This window comes from Musca autumnalis, unplaced genomic scaffold (assembly GCF_047663935.1).
Source record: "Musca autumnalis isolate F117 unplaced genomic scaffold, ASM4766393v1 scaffold_1, whole genome shotgun sequence".
In the NCBI taxonomy this organism is placed as follows: Eukaryota; Metazoa; Arthropoda; class Insecta; order Diptera; family Muscidae; genus Musca; species Musca autumnalis.
The window spans coordinates 261,005,264-261,026,138 of record NW_027411644.1 but is presented as its reverse complement, the minus strand read 5'-3'; positions in this window follow the sequence as shown (position 1 = coordinate 261,026,138).

Here is a 20,875-nt window from a genome sequence, read left to right as displayed (position 1 = left end):
TACAAATCGTATCGGGGAATAAAACAACGTCTACACGGAGATTAGTTAAATCTAATTCCGTAACCGTATATTTGGCCAATTGGGGCCCTATAATAAAGGCTTATATTAAACTTCAGCAGATTTTCACATTTTTTATAGGATAACTTGTTTTGTGAAAATTCGCCTTTGGTCCCATACAAATCACTATGGAAGCTTTGGGACCCAGTGGCATATATTAACATATTCCTATTGTGCTCAAACGTTGGTAATCTTTAAACCTAACGAAACAGAATACTTTAGGGGGTTGCCGCACAAAAAAATTCTACATAGATTTTTTCCTTTGAGTTAAAACCAGTCTAAGGTCCACGATATGTTACAGGCCCCATATAGCCCAACGCGTCGATTCAAGGTATTTTTAGGGTCTGGGCCACATTTGCTACAGTATGGGTTGCAATTTGGAGTGGCGTGTTTTTAGGTGTTAGAAGACAAAAAATTGTCTATATAGGTAAACGTTTTGGTATAGGTCCCATATAAATCAACGTGACGATATAACGCAACGCCTCACGTTATGGAATTTTAAAGATATTACGCCCACTTGCCCCATTTTCCCACCGAATTGGTTATAATGTGAGATCTTGTATTTTCGGATGTTAGAAAACATTTCTACAAAAATGTCTATTTAGGTCCACGCTTTGTTTTAGGCCTCATATAAAGCAATAAATCTAAGGTATTTTGTGGGTTCAGAATACTTCACGTCTTCTTCCTTGTCGTAAACCCAAACCTTATTTAAAATTTTGTTTTTGGTCCATTTCGCCCCCTAATATTTTCAAGATCTCCAAACAAAATTTCCTGAGGATTGGTCCATAATTGTGGCTGGAGTTTGATTGCAATTTTTCAAAGTAAACAAGGGAATTTTCGGAACTTCAGAGTCCCATATCTCGGGAAGTTTGGACTTCCCCCGAAAAGCTTTCTATTTTTGTAATCAGGACGAGAAGATCTGCCCATGGTAAAATTTCAGATTTTTCTACCAGATGTTCGTATAATCAATTTATGCCATTTTCGGAAAAACCTTTTGCTAAACCTTTTAAATAATACATACTACACGTGGACCTACGACAATAATAGACGTTCCTTAAAAAACATGATTTCTTTCTTAACTGACTTTTCTTTGTTTCTCTACACATAATTCGCTTTTGTCTTCATATATACATACATACATATGTATGTACATATAAATATAAAATATATTAAAATATGTGTTCCCCATGAATCACATTACTTTGTTTGCTTCTTTAGAGGACGTTCGCACCGTGAAATTAATATAAAAATCAAATATAAGTTAATTAGAACAAATTATAAATTAATTTGTTTGATTTAGTAGATCAACAGACAATAATATTTTTATACAAAGAAATTGCGTTGAGTCGGTAACGTTTTTAAAGTTCAGTACACATTGTCAGTTTTGAATGTCGATTTATCGTAAATATCGATAACTGTTTAACCGTCCAGCAATCACAAAATATTTTGTGGTTGCATGATGAATAACAATAATGAAGCAACCGGATATTTGAGCAAATCTGTCATTCAAAACTGACAATGTGTACCCAGCTTAAAACAAATAATAACTGACTTTAAATTGTAAATTCGGCTAGCTTATACAGGCATTCCAAATACATGTACGAGATTGAAGACGAATAAAAAATATTAATTCCAGATCTCACCCACTGTTTGCGTATTGTCATGTATAGTACAACCTCATAGATCTCAACTCATAAAATATCATGATTCGTTACAAAGTTATAAGTGTTGAAAGTAAATCATGAGCAAAGGGAATGACCTAAAGAAAAACCACCACAGCGACATCTATTATGTGACATGTTTCTGTGGGGCCATGCGTTGTTCTCATTCTTAACCCACATAAAGCGACTGGTCGTTTAAACCAGCGTTAGGCAAGAGAGCGCACATGTGCTCTCAGTGAACGTTTCTCTTTCCACACACACAATTCTACTAAGCTCTGTTCCTTTACGTGCCTGAGATTACCATTTCTTACCATTTTTAACCTGTAAAGTGTTCCTTTACTTTAAAAAGCATACAATTTATATGAAACCAGTTCACCACTTTTACCATTTTTTGCCACTGTTACCATTTTTAAAAGTAAAGGAACAGACCACTAATTAAAAAAGCATGCACTCTCACAATGACACTCCGTAAAGTATGCAATAGAAAATTATGGTGCTTATCGCTGGTTTAACCCTTCGTTGGACACCAATATTGCTTGTCATATTCGTAACACATGAGTCTGGCCAGACCCATACAAATATTTATATTTTTTTTAGTAAACTTAATTAACATTTTCATATTAAAAGTTATAAAATATGTTTAAAGGACCCTAATCTTTAATGAGTAATCCTTATTTGTCAAAAAACATGCCGAAAAACTATAAATTTAAATGATATTATCAAGTTGGTAAAACAGGACGTATGCCTAAGAAGTAACAAATGACTTTACAGCTTATTGCAGTGAAATAACGATGATATCAAGAGGTAAATAAAGGCATATATCCTACGGATTTTCTTATAATTCATGTGGAGAATCCTATATTTGGACCAATCCACCCTACAAAAAGAGCGGACAAGTTAAGTAATGAGTTTTATTAGTCCAGTTATGTGTTTAATTGTCTAGAATACAAGTGTAACCCTATTTGCCAGAGATTTTTTTAAGTTGTGGTACATTCACTGATTTCAAACCCATATCCTGCCTTTGGGACCTTTTTATGTGCAATTTTGAAGACATGGTAGGGTGAAATGTGACAAGTTTCATAAAATGGCATTCATTTTGTCAAGTAATGTAGGAAAGATCAAATTTTAAGAAAAATTTCGGAAAATTTTCAATAAAAAATGGTTAGGGTCTGGCCAGACTCATGTGTTACGAATGTGATATGTATGTCAAAAAATCCTTGTAGCTCCTTTTCTGGTGATCATTTTGACTTCACGTTTCCTTCATTTGAAAGGTAAGAAAATTTCATGAAGCTACCTGGAATCTCAGGTTCATAGCTTTATCGTAACCCAGTTTAAAATGCAAAATAAAATGAAAAAGGCCTGGCCAGACTCTGGTGTCCAACGGAGGGCTAAACGCCACAAAAAAGGTTGCAACAAATTACGACTATTTGGTAATTTTCGACTTTTGATGAAAAATGTAATTGTGCGATATAAATAGGTCTGTTCGACAACTTCGCAAGTAAAAAGTACTTGCAATTTCTACGTATCTAGCTCTTCGTGAAATGATTTTCTGATCATTTTTCCGATAGTATACAACAATCTTTTCTTGCGAATTTTTGAGATATAAACGCCGAATTTTGTTTCAGTCGATAATGCAGGAATTTCTAATCATTTTTCTCCACATGTCACCAAATTTTTATTATTCCTTGAAGGATACAAATAAAAGAAATTGGCATGTGGCAATACCGTGGCTAAATTGTCGACATAAAATGCAAAGCATACTTTCAGGCGCAAAACATGTACGATATATTAGTAACGGGGGGCACCATCACAATTAAGAGCTAAACATTGTGCTTGTGTTAAACGACAACAAATCTCTCACTGAACTAAAACCAATGAACGGAAACAAACAAAACGATTCCCGTACCAATCACACAAAGCCACAAACTTTTCAGCTTCTCTGAATCGTTTCATTCTCACAACCAAAACAAAAACACAAACTTTTCAATGTAAAAAGATAGAAACCGTACGATTGCTGTATTGTAACTTCGGCTATGCTTTGCCGAGTTGTTTCATTCACCACCGAAACAAAAAGTATTTTTGGGAAACGTTTCCCGTGCATATTGTCAATGACACACTCAGACACACGCACATGTGATTGCTTAACAACCCTATAAGTTAGCATCAGCATACCACAGAATTTTATCAACCACCAATCAGCATACCACAGTGAATTTTATCAACCACCAAACGTTTTTGATTTATTCACATGTGTTTAGTACTATTCCGTTTTCTATCTGCTCTTGTGGAGTTGAGTACTTTTCGCTTTTCGTTTTGTTTGCACTCACGAATGTAATCAAAACAAAACTAAACAGCGAGCTCGGCCAACGTGGGTTATGTTTCGTTTTGTATTGTTCCTATGGAAAATACGAAACGATTGGAAATGTTGTTTAAAGTATTTTTACGTACGCTGACTAAAACACACGATGTTGCCCATAGTGTACGTGTGCATCTGTAAATAAACACTTTAAGTGTCTAGTATTCCCATATGAATGAGAATCACACTCATTTTTCGGCTTTTCCAATGAAACACCAAAATCAAAATATTCTGCAACATGTCAGCACGTATCAACTAAGAATTCGTCGAATTCTGTGAGTTGAAAATAACATCACCACAGTTGAGTGTGATTCTTATTCATTTGGGAATACTAGACACTTAAAGAGTTCGGTTTTTCACTAAAAAGGCATCATTTCAAAAACTGAGAAGCCAATTGATAATTCCCTTCGCCGGGATGAAATCATGATATTGGTAGCGATCAGTAAAATTTTGCAACACTGTCAGTTCGATTTGAAATACATTACTCTCCGTAATAGAGGGTAATAAATAAAGTTGAGCCAATGGGGGAATACTCCACTCAAGCAATCGAAATAATTCGAAAAGCTAACGAAAGTAGACGAATCATTGTGCACAATTACAATGCGGGTTCTTACACATCGGCTCAAACCAGCGCCTTTTTGATTGACCAAAACGTGGAACTGATGGTCAACCATTTTCGTCGTCAGAAGATGTTGTTGAAGCGTTCAAAAATGTCAAATTATAAAGGAATGCCAGAGCCTCCTAAAGGGGAACGCAGGCGGATTTGCAAAGAGGCTCTGGCATTCCTTTATAATTTGTCATTTGGGGAAGCAAGCAAAGCAAGCGACGATTGATTGTGTTTTGGCCCTTAGGGATAGTTTACACCAAGCGTGGTCGCATTTGGCACTCAGGGGTGCCAAGTTGGTGGTTTTCCCGCTACTTGTGGTGATTTTTAACGTACAAAAACCACTGTTTACCCAAGAATGTCAGGCTGCTTTAAGGTAAAAATCGCTACAGACCTATGGTGCGTATGTGGCAGTAGCGATTTTTACCTCGGAGCAGTTGGCATCCCTGTTTGGCACGGCGGTGCTGATGATATCACAGAAAGAAAGAGCGTACAAAAGAGAACAAATGTTTTGATTTGTTATTGTTTTATAGCTTGAGTGGATACAAACTTAATAACACACTGTTATAAGTTGCCAATATTTAGAATACATTCACATTTTCGCCGTTCTGCATTTTGCTGGTGTGGGTGCAAAAAGTAAATGGTGTAAGGAAAATCCCCAATATTGAACACATTAGCGACTGTATAAGGATGGAAAATTTCACACATATGATAATGATGGCTAGTCTAAACTACCCCATAAGAAAACAAAACTATTTTTGATGAAAAATATTCGCATTTACATTACTATGCCAGAAATGTATATGGTGGACCTCGTATATGTACATTAAGGTGGCCCAAAAAACGACAAAGTTTTTTTTTTTTTGAAACGCATACCACTTATTTTTTCCATTCGATCCAAAAACCTTATATACAGTATTATTTATTAATTCCATGTTTTACATACAAAAATGAAACAATTGAAGGAAATTACTATAACGAATACAGGGACCTAATTATGTGATTCGATGTCGAGTTGTTTCGAACCGAGTACTCAAAGTTGGGATGACAACATTCGATATCGAGTAAAATTATCGAGTTATTGAGCATACATTTGCGAAGCTAAATTGCCTATCGTAAGCAAACAAAATGAAAGACAAAAAACAGCGGAGGCACGCGCATGGGAACTTTGTTAAAAACAAAATTCCAACAACAACCTCACAGGCAACTGTGTTGACGTTCTTTTCAACTCACAGCATTCGATGAATTCTTAGTTGATACGTGCTGACATGTTGCAGAATATTTTGATTTTGGTGTTTCTTTGGAAAAGCCGAAAAATGATTGTGATTCTCATTCATATGGGAATACTAGACACTTAAAGAGTTCGGATTTTCGATAAAAAGGCATCATTTCAAAAACTGAGAAGCCAATTGATAATTCCCTTCGCCGGAATGAAATCATGATATTGGTAGCGATCAGTAAAATTTTGCAACACTGTCAGTTCGTTTTGAAAAACATTACTCTCTGTAATAGAGGGTAATAAATGAAGTTGAGCCATTGGGAGAATACTCCAACTCAAGCAATCAAATTAATTTTTTAGGGATGTCCGAATATGAACGTTTTGCATACTATATAAAAATTTTTATGGCGGTCGGTTAAGAGGGATCATTGTTTCAATAGTAATTTGTATGGTGTCAAAGGTACATTTTCACGAAAATTCTCTAAAGTCCAGTTCAAATTAGGGCGTTTTTCGGGCTGATCTAATGTACATGAACAATTATTTCATTGCACTTAACTTTCTTAACTGATGTTTCTTTGTTTCTCTATACATAATTTGCTTTTGTCTTAATATACATACATATGTATATACAGTTTGACAAGTAATTGTTTTCAAACTGAGAAAACGAACACTATTCATGCACTAATTACTAAAAAATAACAAATAGTTGTGATAAAAATGTCGGGTTTTTTGCAAAAATTAGTTGGTCGACTTATTTAAGACCAAATTGAATAGATAAATAAAAAATTAACCCGCTTAGTTCAACAATAATAACCAAAAGAATAATTAACATGTAATGCAAGGTGCCAATGTTTTCAAAATGTAATTGAGGTTCCAAAATACCCCATTTTTTCGGTAAATATTTAAAAATCATGACATTTAATGAATTTTATTCTTAACAAGGATTAGTTGCTAACAGGTATCAACAATATTAGGCATGGAATATCCCCACTATGAGGGTTACCATATGGAACAAGGGGGTACCAGATCGTATTACATGTAAACGATGTCCTATAGGTCCTAAACCGGGAATATCTGAAAACTAAGACATTTTATGAGTATTTTTAGTTCACCGGGATGGACTTCCATCAGTTACAATAAATATTGCCTACAGAATAGCTCGATCAGGAGGGTTGCCAGATCGACTAAAATAGTACCAGGTCTTATTAACAGTAAAAGGGACCAACTAGGCCCACAACCACAGCCTACAAGTGGTTCATTCAACTCAAAATTTATTAAGAGATAACAATATTTCATGAAACAGTCGAAAATAGCACATTTGGAGACTAATATTCCTTAGAAATTTGTGGGGTACAGATTTCTACAATTTTCGGAAATGCTTACTATGACCTACTGGAGACATTTTGTGTACTGTGAAGTAATACTGTGACAAAAATGTCTAAGTGACGGGGAAATAATGCTACAGTGTTTCCATGGTATACCATCAAAGCCAAAAAACTTACGGGAAATCCTCAATCTGGCTGTTAATAGATAAAATTGGATGTCTATAGCAAGCTCAGTATAATTTAGCAATATTTCCATATGCATTTTTAACCGATTTTTGTACTTCTTGGTTATATTTCGGTTTGTTTTAGTGAATATCCTTATCCCTAAATTAAATTTCAGTTAAATAAACCACTTTTAAGATCTAATTGTGGGCCTAGGAGGTCCAGTTTATTGTTATTAAGACCTGGTATATTTTTTGTCGATCTGGCAACCCTACTGATCGAGTTCTGCTGTAGGTAATATTCATTGTAACTGATGTCATACCATCTTGGTAAACCAAAATACTCGTAAAACGTCTTATTTTTTAGATATTCCCGGCTTGAGACCTATAGGACATTGTTTACATGCAATATGATCTGATACCCCCTTGGTCCATATGGTAACCCTCTTATTGGGGATATCCCATGCCTAATATTGCTGATACTTGTTAGCAACTAATCCTTGTTAAGAATGAAATTCATAAAATGTAATGATTTTTAAGCATTTACCGAAAACATGGGGTATTTTGGAACCTTAATTACATTTTGAAAACATTTTCTTGGCACCTTGCATTACATGTTAATTATTCTTTTGCTTATTATTCTTGAACTAAGCGGGTTAATTTTTTATTTATCTATTCAATTTGGTCTTAAATAAGTCGACCAACTAATTTTTGCAAAAAACCCGACATATTTATCACAACTATTTGTAATTTTTTGGTTATTAATGCATGAAAAATGTTCGTTTTCTCAGTTTGAAAACAATTACTTGTCAAACTGTACATATAAATATAAAATATATTGAAATATGTATTCCCCATGAATCACATTACTTTGTTTGCTTCTTTAGAGGGCGTTCGCACCGTGAAATTAATATAAAAATCAAATATAAGTTAATTAGAACAAATTATAAATTAATTTGTTTGATTTAGTAGATCAACAATTTTAAATTGACTTTTTTGGGCGTTCATAGAGCAGACAACAATATTTTTATACAAAGAAATTGTGTTGAGTCAGTAACGTTTTTAAAGTGCTGTACACATTGTCAATTTTGAATGTCGTTTTATCGTAATTATCGATAACTGTTCAACCGTCCATCAATCACAAAATATTTTGTGGTTGCATGATGAATAACAATAATGATGGGCAATATTTGATGGGGCTAAAAATAGCAAAGATTTTTGGAAGCTGCTGAAATCCAATGGGCTTGCGACTGACAAATCTTATGATTGTGACTTGAATCCTGATGTGCTTAATAATGTGTTTGTGGGTAACCAGTTGGATTAAATTTCTTCTTTTCATAATTACCCTGATTATAATTATGGTAACTTTTCATTTCACTGTGTTGATGCCTTGGAAATGAATAAAGCATTCAGTGCTATTAAATCCAACGCTGCTGGACTTGATGGTTTTACTCTCAAGTTTTGGAAACGCATTTATGGTATGGTGTCTCCCCATTTGCTTCATTTAATAAACATCATACTTACTACTTTTTCTTTTCCGGCTGCTTGGAAAGTGGCTAAGATTGTTCCTGTCGAGAAGAGGGGAGGTTTTTGTTCCCATAACGATTTTCGCCCGATTTCGATTTTACCCGTTTGTTCAAAGATAGTTGAACATATTTTAAAATTTCAAATTTCTGCCTACCTGGAAAATAACGACTTGCTACTAGGGATACGTAAAATCGATTTCGGTTAATCGATTAATCGATTATTAACCGTAAAATTTCCAAAAGTCGTAGTCGACTATTGACTTTGCGAAAACCGAATAATCGATTATTCTTAATCGACTTTCGGAAGACGGAGTCAACTATTATTCGTAGTCAACCAATAGTCGTAGTCTATTATTATTCGTAGTCGGCTATTAATCGTGGTCGACTATTAGTCGTAGTTGACTATTGGGTGTGCTAAAACCGCATAATTGACGGTACTTTTTCTATACATATAACCATCACGGATCGCATCAATGAAAATGGTCGATTATATTCGATTATAATCGGTTTTCGGCGGTTAACGATTAATCGAAAGTCGACTTTTAGAACTCTCTCAAATAATCGACTAACCGAAAATCGAGTTTTAAGTTTTTCATGAAATCCGAATAATCGAAGAACCGATTATTGCAATTCACTGCGTATCCCTACTTGCTACATGATGCGCAGTGTGGATTTCGTCGTAATAGAAGCACAACTTCTCTTTTACTAGCGTTAACGGATTGTGTTCGCCGTAATTTTGGTCATAACAAGATATCGGTCCTTGTGGCGCTCGATCTGGAAAAAGCCTTTGATCGGGTTGACCATACCTTACTACTTTCTAAATTGCGGGATGTTTATGGGTTTTCTTGTAGTGCTTGCAAGCTGTTATTGTCTTATCTGTCCAATAGGAAGCAAATTGTGTGTGTTGGTGAACGGAGTAGTGGGGTTCTTCCTGTCAAAAGTGGTGTTCCTCAAGGTTCGGTGCTGGGGCCACTTTTGTTCATTATTTTTGTTAATGATATTTTTTATAAGTTGCAAAGTTGGTGCTTTCCATTTGCTTTTGCTGATGATATGAATTTGCTCTTTGTTGGGGATGTTAGATTTTCAGCTACACTTCAATCTAAAATGGACCTTGTTATGGATATTCTGCAATCGTGGATGTCTAATAACAGATTGAAGATTAATCCATCGAAAACAAAGGCTTTGTGTTTTTCTAATGCGTTAAATCATAACTTGATGTTGAGTTATGACAATAACCGAGTTGATTTTGTTCATGAACTATGTTGTTTGGGTGTTGTGTTAGATGATAAGCTGAGTTTTAGTCAGCACATTAACTCTGTTGTCTCTAAAATTAATTTATCTTTGAGATCCCTTTATGGAACTGATCTCGCCTTGCCCATCAATGTAAGACAAAGATTAGCCCATGCTCTGATTTTGCCGGTAGTCTTATATTGTTTGGAGGTTTATACTGGCACTACTCAGGGTAGTGTAGATCTCATAAAACTTGCTATTAATAGAGTAGTTCGTTTTGTGTATGGTGTGAATCGCAGAGAACATATTTCTCCTTATGTAATAAGATTTCTAGGTACAAGTTTTCAGAATTACATTGACTTGCGCCTCCTTGTATTCTTTTATAAATTAATTAGAAATCAATGCCCGCAATTGTTAGTGTCATTGTTTAGTTTTTCAAGCTCAATGAGGCGACTACAGTTAAATATTTCAAGTGCCATTCATTTAATGGATAGATCTTTTGAGGTTAGAGTTGCAAGACTATTTAATTCATTGCCAAATGACTTAAAGAATTTTAGCGTTTCCCCAACTTCTTTTAGTAATAAACTTCTTCGCCACTTAAGCTAATTGCGTCTGTTCTTTTAAAATATATATATATATATATTTTGAATTTATTGCCTTCTGATGAGCGTAAGATTATTTTATCTCAAATTTTATTTTATATTTTTTTATATTATTATACTAAAGTCTTTTTGATATATATAACTGTTGGGAGTAGTGTCAACATGCATAAATGTAATATAATTTAATTCTTTTCTATTGGCCCGATGGCTTGAATTAATGTAAAGTTGTTTATGAAATAAATAAATAAATCTACGTTTTTAATCTTGTAGAGATTATTCCGTATTAAAAACATAAAAAAATATCTTATCTCTCTGAAATGATTTTCTGATCATTTTTCCGATAGTAATATAGCAATATTTTCGCAAATTTTTGGGATATAAACGCCGAATTGTTGTTTCAGTCGATAATGCAGAGGAATTTCTAATCATTTTTCACCATATGTCACTAAATTTTTATTATTCCTTGAAGGATACAAATAAAAGAAATTTGCATGTGGCAATGCCGTAGCTAAATTGTCGACATTAAATGCAAAGCATACTTTCAGACGCAAAACATCTACGATATACAATCACAATTAAAAGCTAAACATTGTGTTTGTATTGTGTTAAACAGCGTTGTCAGTATTGGGGATTTTTCCCCAAATTGGGGAATTTTTATTTGAAATGGGGAAAAAAAATTCGACTTGGGGAATTGGGAAAATGTTGAGGAAATCTGAAAAATATTTGGGGATTTTTGGGGAATTTCTTTTTTGGCTAATTACTTCAGATCATCTTTTAATTTCAGTACGTTAATAGTAGCAGCGCACGCGTGACGCACAAATAACATGCATCATATACTAACTGGTGGCAGCTGTAATAATTTATGACAGATTTGAAGATTTGAAGTGTTATCATGCGGTTCGACGACTGACAGCGTACTAGAACAGTGGGTTGAATTGAAATAACATTTTCCATCATTTCTACTGCTGAAGGGGACTTAACTGCAGAAATGATTACTGTATTGATGGGCAATGATTAAATTAAACTTTATTTAACATTCATGGCTCCAATTATAAAAGAGATAAATATGCTAAGTCCCGTTATTATATAACCCGTTTTTTTATTCCTACAAGTTTGCTTTAATAATAAGTGTCAGATAAATTAAAAGGAACTTTGTGTTTCTTTTAAAATTTAAAGTGCGCCTAAAAACAAGAACATTTTGAGAGCAAATTCAAATTAACCAACCCAATTTGAGTAAATTTGATGTATACGGACGGTTTTGCTTGAAATGGAATGTAAGATGTAATAACAAATCCCTGGTAATGCGAACTTTATTCCTTATTTTTCTAAAAGTAAAGTATAACAAAAAGGGATTTGAAAGAAAAGATGTAAGAACGGGCCTTAATCTAAGTTTTCAAACCGATGCACATTGCTAATATGCATTTTTCCCTGTGCACTCGAATATTGAAACCATTTATAAAAAGTAAGAAGATATTGAAAAAAAAATTGTGGAATCGATCGAAAACGACTTGGCATATTTACCATGAGGAGACATGGACCTAAGCTTTAATTTTGACTTGTACTTTTTTTGAGTAAACAATTATTAAAGTTAAAAAGACCAGTGGGGAATATCTTAAACACTGTTAATACAAATGCTGAAACCGATGCCTACAAATATGCAATTTTTAAACTTACAAGCAATTTTACCCCAATATTTGCAGCAATTTACTGGGTCAACACAATTTAGCTCTATACAACCAGTTGTCAACACAAAAATCTCCACGATTGTTTACGAATCGCAATGGAGATAGTTATCATTCGTAAATTGGAGATGGTATTACATATGCTTTCCGTTCCAAAAAGTGAAGGCCTGGGTACATAAGCTGCATCGCCTGCTTACCTTGCTTGCTTCTGATAAAAGAATAAAAAAGTAAAGGGCAATTCAGTTCGAAATATGCTGGGCCTTCTTAATTTTCTTATTTTTGTTATGTCAGAAATGAAATATGAAAGCCAGGTAACTAGGCGAGACAGCTTATGTACCCAGGCCTTAATTCTTAAGTAGAAAGTGTCTTCTATTTTGAACCATATTCAGAAATAAAATGCAATACGAGTTACTAGAATAAATAATCAATTTTCTAACAACTCCATTTGTTGTAGAATTTTTGACCCAGCTAAAGAACTGTTACTACTCTTTCATTATACAAATTTATATAAATCCAATGAGACTAATGATTCTGAATCACTTGAAAGTGAAGTTTTGAATATCGTTAATTTAATTCATATGTAAGTGTATAGAATACTTTACAAGTTTAATGATATGAATTTTAATAGTAAAATAAAACTAATACTGATTTTTTTGTAATTATTTGTAAAAAAATTGGGGATTTTTTTGAGGAAATTCAATAAAACCTGGGGAATTTTGGGGAAAAGTTTTGGACAAGTTGGGGAAATGAGTCTAAAAAATACTGGCAACGCTGGTGTTAAACGCAACATATCTCTCTGAACTAAAACACATGATGTTGCCCATAGTATACGTGTGCATATGTTTGTTTTCCCTATGCCCATGAGAACAGTCGATGCTCATTGCTGATTTACATCTATCTAGAATCCATTAGTAGATTCTGTACGTCTGGTATTTTCATGTACAGTCGAATTTCTCCATAACGTAGAAGAAGATGCGGACATAATTAATAATAAATTACTACGTTATAGAGAGACCAGAAGATAGAAATAAAACGTTTTAATTTGATCTACATACCCAGCAAACCAAAATCGGAAGAAACATCAGAATTCGGACCGAATTCGGTCCGAAAGTCGGATGAAACGTCCGAGTTCGGATCCGAATTCGGTCCGAACTCTGACCGAAAGTCATATGGCGTGGTTGACGTGTTCTCTGACCGAAATTCGGATGAATATCGGATGTTTTAGCCGACTTTCGGACCGAATTCTGTCCGAATTCGGAAGTAAAATCTTATGAAATTCGAATGTGTTTGCCGACTTTCCGACCGAATTTGGTCCGAAGTCAGATAAACTATCGTATGAACTTACGATTTATTTACCAGCATTAGACCAGAATTTGTTTTTATTATTAAAAGATGTTGAAAATACAGGGTTAATTCATGAAATATCCATATCCTATAAAAGTTTATCTACTACAAACATATTAAAGGTTTTAATATCGTCTTATGCTGTGTTAAATGCGCGACTTGGTGGAAAAACAAACTGTGGAGAACAACAAATTCGTCAACACGATCTGTGAAATATGTAAAACAGCTGTTATTAATATATGAAAAAATACATTCCTTCACATGCAAAAAATGTTGATACACATAAAAGTGTTAAGAAACTTAACTTTGGCCATATACAAATATAAAACATATGACTTTCCACGGAATAGTGTTGAACTTTGACGAAGAAAATCTTTACTTTCATTAACTTCATAAAAATAAAGAAATATCATATCATCAATATGAATAACATTTAAACACTATCATGCATCAACACGCATAACAAAAATAAACCAAATTTGTTCTCCGATACAGAAATTTAAACCCGAGCACTCAATTTTTCGTTCGTACTGCATCAACGTCGGCACATCAACAATTACACATTTACAATGTGCGAGCGAAGCTTGTACAATTCTTTTCTCTCTGCTTGCAGCACAAGAGAAAGTTGAAAAATTCCCTTCAGAGAGGGAGAGAAAGAGGACGGGAAAAAGTTCGTCAGACTACTCGGACAGAGTTCGGACCGAAGTCGGTCAGACGCGTCGTAAAAAACTTCCGACTTTGAGCAGACGCGTCGGACGTCCGACATTGTGTTTGCTGGGTAGATACTGTATGCAAAATTCATATTCGTACACCCCTAAAAATGTATAAAGTCGTTATTAATTCATTCCATAACAACCCGAAAGGTGTAAAAATCCTCTATGACACTATATGTAGTGACTGGAGTGCACGACAACTCTCGAACCAAATTCTGAGTTGGTCCACACTTTTCATATCTTAACATTTCTTTGAATATTAGATGAAATTGAAATTCGAAGATAGTGCTTGTACAAAAAATTGAAAAAAATCGCTAAATGGTACGCGAGATATCTCATAAAGAGAGCAACCCGGTTGAGGGTCTGTTCGAGGATCCCATTCCTTTAGATACCTTCCCCGCAAAACTTTTGAGCTTCTATCAAAAACCATATTTTTCTCGGTTCACTCGCCCAAATTTTTGGAACCCCCATTAAATATATATGTTTTTTTGGAAAAAAAGTGTTTCAATTCACACAGGCTGAGGGTATATCTCTGTCGGCAAAGCCGATTGATCCTTTTTTACTTGTTAAATCTTTCTTCGTTAAAGTAATCCCCAACAATTGTTTCACATTTGCATATAAAATATGGAATTAATAACGATTTTTTTTCATTTTTAGAAGTGTTCGAATATGAACTTTACATACTGTATATCGACGCCTCCAAACAATAGTATGCTAAGTCGACTTAGCATGTTTTCAAGTTCTTTACATTTTTACATTTTACGTCCTTTAACTTAAATTCTGTCAAATTTTGGTAATGATCGGTCAATCCGAACCGAAGTTATAAACAAATGTTTACTCAGAATAGTAGTGAAGGTCAAAGAAAACTGTAAACTTTGAGAGCTTCTCCTGCAAAACTCACTTTTCAGACTTAGCATACTATTATTTGGAGGTGTCGATATGAATTTTTATGGCGGTCGGTTAATGTTAACCTGTACCACCAGAGGGATCTTTGTTTCCATAGTATTTTGTATGGGGTCAAAGGTGCATTTTCACTAAAATCCGCATTTATGGTCCAATTCAAATGAAAAAAAAAACTTTGTCGTTTTTTGGGCCGCCCTAATGTACAAGAACAATTATTTCAATGCACTTATATTAACGAATTTCTTGGATTGTTTTCGTTCAAGGCAATTTCGTCAAGTAATTGTCAACGAAAATGTCATCGGAGGGTCTTTTACCGAGAAGTATGAGTGTATATCGCTCAAATGTTACCAAAATGAAATGAGTCATAAATAAAAAGGAACAAAATATTATTTCAACAATCTCACAATTAAATGTTAAGATTAAGAAATATATTTTATTCTCAACGTAACTATTGTTTAATGAGGTGTTAAATAATATTATCTCATTTGCATCAGCAAGAAATTAAGACCATCATCCGTTATATCATCTAATCGGTGTTGAGTTATGAAATTTAATAAAGAAACGCCTACAAAAATTTTCCTAACAGATATGGAATTTTCCTCTAATATGTGGAAAATTCCATTGGCTTTTCTCGCTACATATTGGCTTCTATGTAGCATTAACATATGTATTTTTAGTGATAGATAGGTATGTATATACATACAAGTACGTACCTACGTTTGTATGTTTAGATATTAAATTTAATGCCGTTATCACCCGGTCTCGTTAAAAACATAATTTTTTTTCAAATGATACATTGATTTCGCAAGTTTATCGTCTGCATGATAAGTTTTGTTATTAAGCAGGATATACGGAAGTGGTCAGCTTAAAAGGGATACTAAATAAATTTTTAAGGTTTTTGTTTGGAATTATTTTATGCGAGTAAATTAATCGCTCTTTATACGAATGTTTAAAGGTGGCCTGGGTAGCTAATTGGGGACACAATTAGTAACATCAACAGAAACGCTTACAAACCCATATATTAATATGAGATTGGTTTATATTTAGTTATTTGATAATGAATTCATCTGAGTATTAAAATAAGTATTAAATAATCCCGAAGGTAGTCCGGGATATGTTATTCTTAAAAAAATTTAACATAAATGCAAAATAAATTTGCAAGTTTATTTGATGTTTACCATACTTCGCACAATTTTAGTAACATCAGATATATCTGAAGATCAGGTTTTTTCACTTGGAATACATCCTAAAGAAGCAGGGATGTCCGCTATTAAAATAACAAGAAAAAAATAATCTGTCGGCTTTGTCGACAGCGAACTACCCTAACCCTAAGACTGTATATGTGGCTGATAAAATAAATTTTTGAAATTTCCAGCGTAAATTTTTAGGCGTTCGTGGGCCTTATTATTCCAATGACAGAACCAATACTGTATACACCAAATAACATAGACATAATCGTTTTTATATTGCAAAATAATAATTGGGCGAAATTTTTCGAACATTCGGGTCAAGTACGGAGAAGTACGGAGAATAAAATTATGTCGTTGTAACAAAGATGACAAAACCCAAAATATTGAGGCATTTTGGGAGCCATAATCAACACTATTGGATTTTTTTTAACTTTTGCGGATGAATGAACCTGGAGCAATGGATCGAATCCAACTTGTAACAAGATCTAATTTTAGTTGGTCACCGTATGATTTTTAGAACTTTATATAGTTCTAATCAGAATCACAATCACTACATTCGATAAAAGGAGTTATCCGATATAGCACATATTCGAACTTGATTTAAGTTTGAGAGTTTTAGCTTGTCACCGTAGGATATTTTAGAGCTTTCGGGTTATCATGCTAGGAATTATGGGCTTGCTTATGAAAAATGATCGGGCTGTTCGATTTAAACTGTACTTAAGCGAAAATTCTATATATGTAAATTTTATATATACAACCAATAGATATTCATATGAAGCGGTAGTCGCAACCAATAACACTCAAGTCGATCAAAAAGGACGCCGTTTCATACCATCTAACAGAGACTCGTGGTGCCCGTCGTTCCTAGTCGATCTAACACAAATGACTACTTGAGAGAGCTGTTACACAAACGGATCGGTTACTAAGTGGGAGCTCATCACGAGCTCATTATAGGCAAAATCAGGATCAAATTGGGACACAGGCCCGCACCATACACTGCACTTTTTCAACTGTCGTGCTAAACCTACTCAAATAACACCAGTAGCTTTGTGGTCATGAACGAAATAAATGAGACAATAGAACAAGTAATAAAACAGCAAGAGAAGATGGTCTAGCAGCGGAAACTCTACAGGCCGACGCCAGAACCACAGCTGAGTTACGTCGACCATATATCATATCAGCTTAGGAGGAAGAAAGGCTACCTCCAACGTTGAAAAATGGCATCGGTGTGAAGTTACCCAGAAATGACAACTAAAAAGATTGTAACAACTGGAGAGGAATAACCCTGCTCAAGAATTTAACGGAAAGTAGAAAACATTTTTAGAGATGAACAAGCTAGCTTCAGAACAAATGGGAGAAAGCCATTGACACCATCAGACGACCGCCATTTGGGAAGCATTGAGCAAATATAGAGTACCCCAGAAAATAATCCGAGCAATAAGAGCGATGTACGAGGATGCAGAACTCTCAGTCTTTCACAATGGGAACATTAGCAAACCGTTTCTCAAAAATGTGGGAGTAAAACCAAGATGCCCACTGTTCACAATTGAACTGCATGAAATAATCAATGAATTCTGCTCTCAGAGAAGGAGGATTACATGGAGTCCTTCACGACACCTCGAGGACTTAGATTGCAACAAGACCAAGCAATTCAATATGTCGATAGTTTATGCTATCTAGGAAGCACCGTAACAACGATCCAGGAAAGCGGCAGTAGCTTGTGTCAAACCCATCATGCAAAACCTTCATAAACGTATGCCCCGGGATTATATCCAGGTTTTTCTGGTCCACCGTAAGAAACAGGTGTTAATTGCGTTTAATTTGGCCGGCCCGACCATTATATGGGGCTATATCGAAACGTGAACCTTTGGAAACTATTTTCTGGGGGAAGTTTATGCTCTCATCGAAGGCTAAATACGAAATTTAAATTCGGTGCAATAATAGCGAAAGTAGGGCGATATAGTAACAAAACGTAGGCCTATAGCAAAAAATGGGAAGTTTAATGCTTCCAATGGAGACTATTTGCGAAATTTAAGCCATTTCGGCTTAATCCGGAAAATTGTAGGGGACCGTGGACCAATATAATCCATTTTCAACACCAAACATTCTAGGATCATGGTATGATCAGGAGTGTCGTGCTGCTACCGAAGAGAAAAATGCGGCATATAGGGCTACCTTGCAATCCGTAGCAAAGCGTAGCGCGCGAGAGAGATATCGGGAGAAAAGGAGAGAGGAGAAAAGTGTTTTCCTCAGGAAAAAGAGAGAGATGGAAAAGCTGGAGTGTGAAAAAATCGAGATGTACAGGAATCAGAATGAAGTCCGAAAATTCTACCAAAAAATCAAGCATCAAACTGATGGCTTTGGTACAGGCACATACTCCTGTAGAGACCAGCAAAGTAATCTGTAGTGGTATTCTGTAACTCATTTTTGCTGTTACCGACAAAAATCGGTAAAATTAAATCGCAAAATTATGACTTAAAACATAAAGAATAGTTGGCATCACTGTTTGTTTCGGTAGATGCTAGCGACTACTTTTTATTCATCGGTAACTTACCGAAAAATTTCGTTAATTATCGAAATTATAAGCATTTTAGTTTTACCGACAATTATCGATAAAAGCAAAAATGCGTAACAGAATCCCACTACTGGTAACTGATACAGATAGTGTGCTCAGGATATGGAAAGAACATTTTCAAAACTGTTGATATCCAAAAGCAGCGAAGACGACGAAGATACCACAGACCCAATCCCAGAAGATGGTATTGGATGTATACCGCCCAACCAAGATGAGGTAATGACAGCAATAAATCGGCTGAAGAAAAACAAGGCAGCAAGAGCCGATGGCTTACCAGCCGAGCTGTTCAAAACCGGAGGCGACACGCTGATAAGGTGTATTCTTCAGCTAGTTAGCACCATCTGGCAGGAAGAACGAATACCCGACGATTGGAACCTGAGTATCCTGTGTCCCGTCCACAAGAAGGCAGATAGGACTGTATGCTCTAACTATAGGGACATATATCTAATCCCTATTGCCTACAAAGCCTGTGGTCAACGAGATAATTGGACCATACCAATGCGGCTTTAGACCTGGCAAGACCAGATATTTACCCTGCGGCAAATCCTGGAGAAGACCCAAGAGATGCAGATCGACACCTACCACCTTTTTGTCGATTATAAAGCAGCCTTCGACAGACCGCTGAGTTCAAAGGTATTCCAAGCCATGTCTGAATTTGGTATCCCCACAAAGCTCATTCGGCTTTGTAAAATGACTTTAACTGACACCAGGTCCTCAGCTAAAATAGGAAAGAACCTCTCCGAAGAGTTTTGCACCAAAAGAGGTTTTCGACAAGGAGACAGCCTTTCGTGTGATCTCTTCAACATCCTGCTGGAAAAGGTTATACGAGAGGCAAACGTCAAAAGAAGTGGCACAATCTACACCAATAGCCACATGTTACTTCCTTATGCTGATGATATAGACATCATGGGACGATCAGTAAAGGAAGTAACTGATACCTTTAGAAAGGTCGAAGCAGAATCTGCGAAAGTGGGTCTGGCGGTAAACGGCGAAAAGACCAAATTGATGGTGTCGACGCGCACAGCGTCCATAGAGCTCGGACCAACTGTGGAAGTTGGTACCTACAATTTTGAGGTAGTTAAAGCCTTCGTCTACCTCGGCACTGCCATAAACACAACAAACAACAACAGTTGTGAAATAAGAAGAAGAATTGTATTGGCCAACAGATGCTACTATGGTTTAAGTAACCAATTTAAAAACAAAGCCACATCTCGTCAAACAAAAATAACACTATACAAAACGCTGATACTACCCGTGCTAATGTATGGCTCCGAAGCATGGGTACTTGCGCAAGCAGATAAGGCAGTGCTTGATGTGTTTGAGAGGAAAATTCTTCGAAAGATCTACGGACCGATTTGCGTTGACGGTGAATATCGACGTCGTATGAACCACGAGCTGTATCTGCTATACAACGACATCAATATAGTTAAACGTATCGAGATGCAGCGATTGCGTGGGCTAGGCCATATCATAAGAATGAGCGAAGATGAACCCGCTAAAAAGGCGTATAAATACGGACCCTTTGGCGGTGCATGCAGAATTGGCAGGCCAAGGAATAGATGGCCCAAACAAGTGGATGAAGAGATGAAAAGGCGCGGTATTCCAGAGTGAGAAGCAACAAATAGAGAGAAATGGAGATCTTTTCTTAGTTCGGCCTATGGAACAAATTCGCAGAAATATTATGATGTGCATAGTACCATTGCGCACCATTTTACCGAAAAATTTTA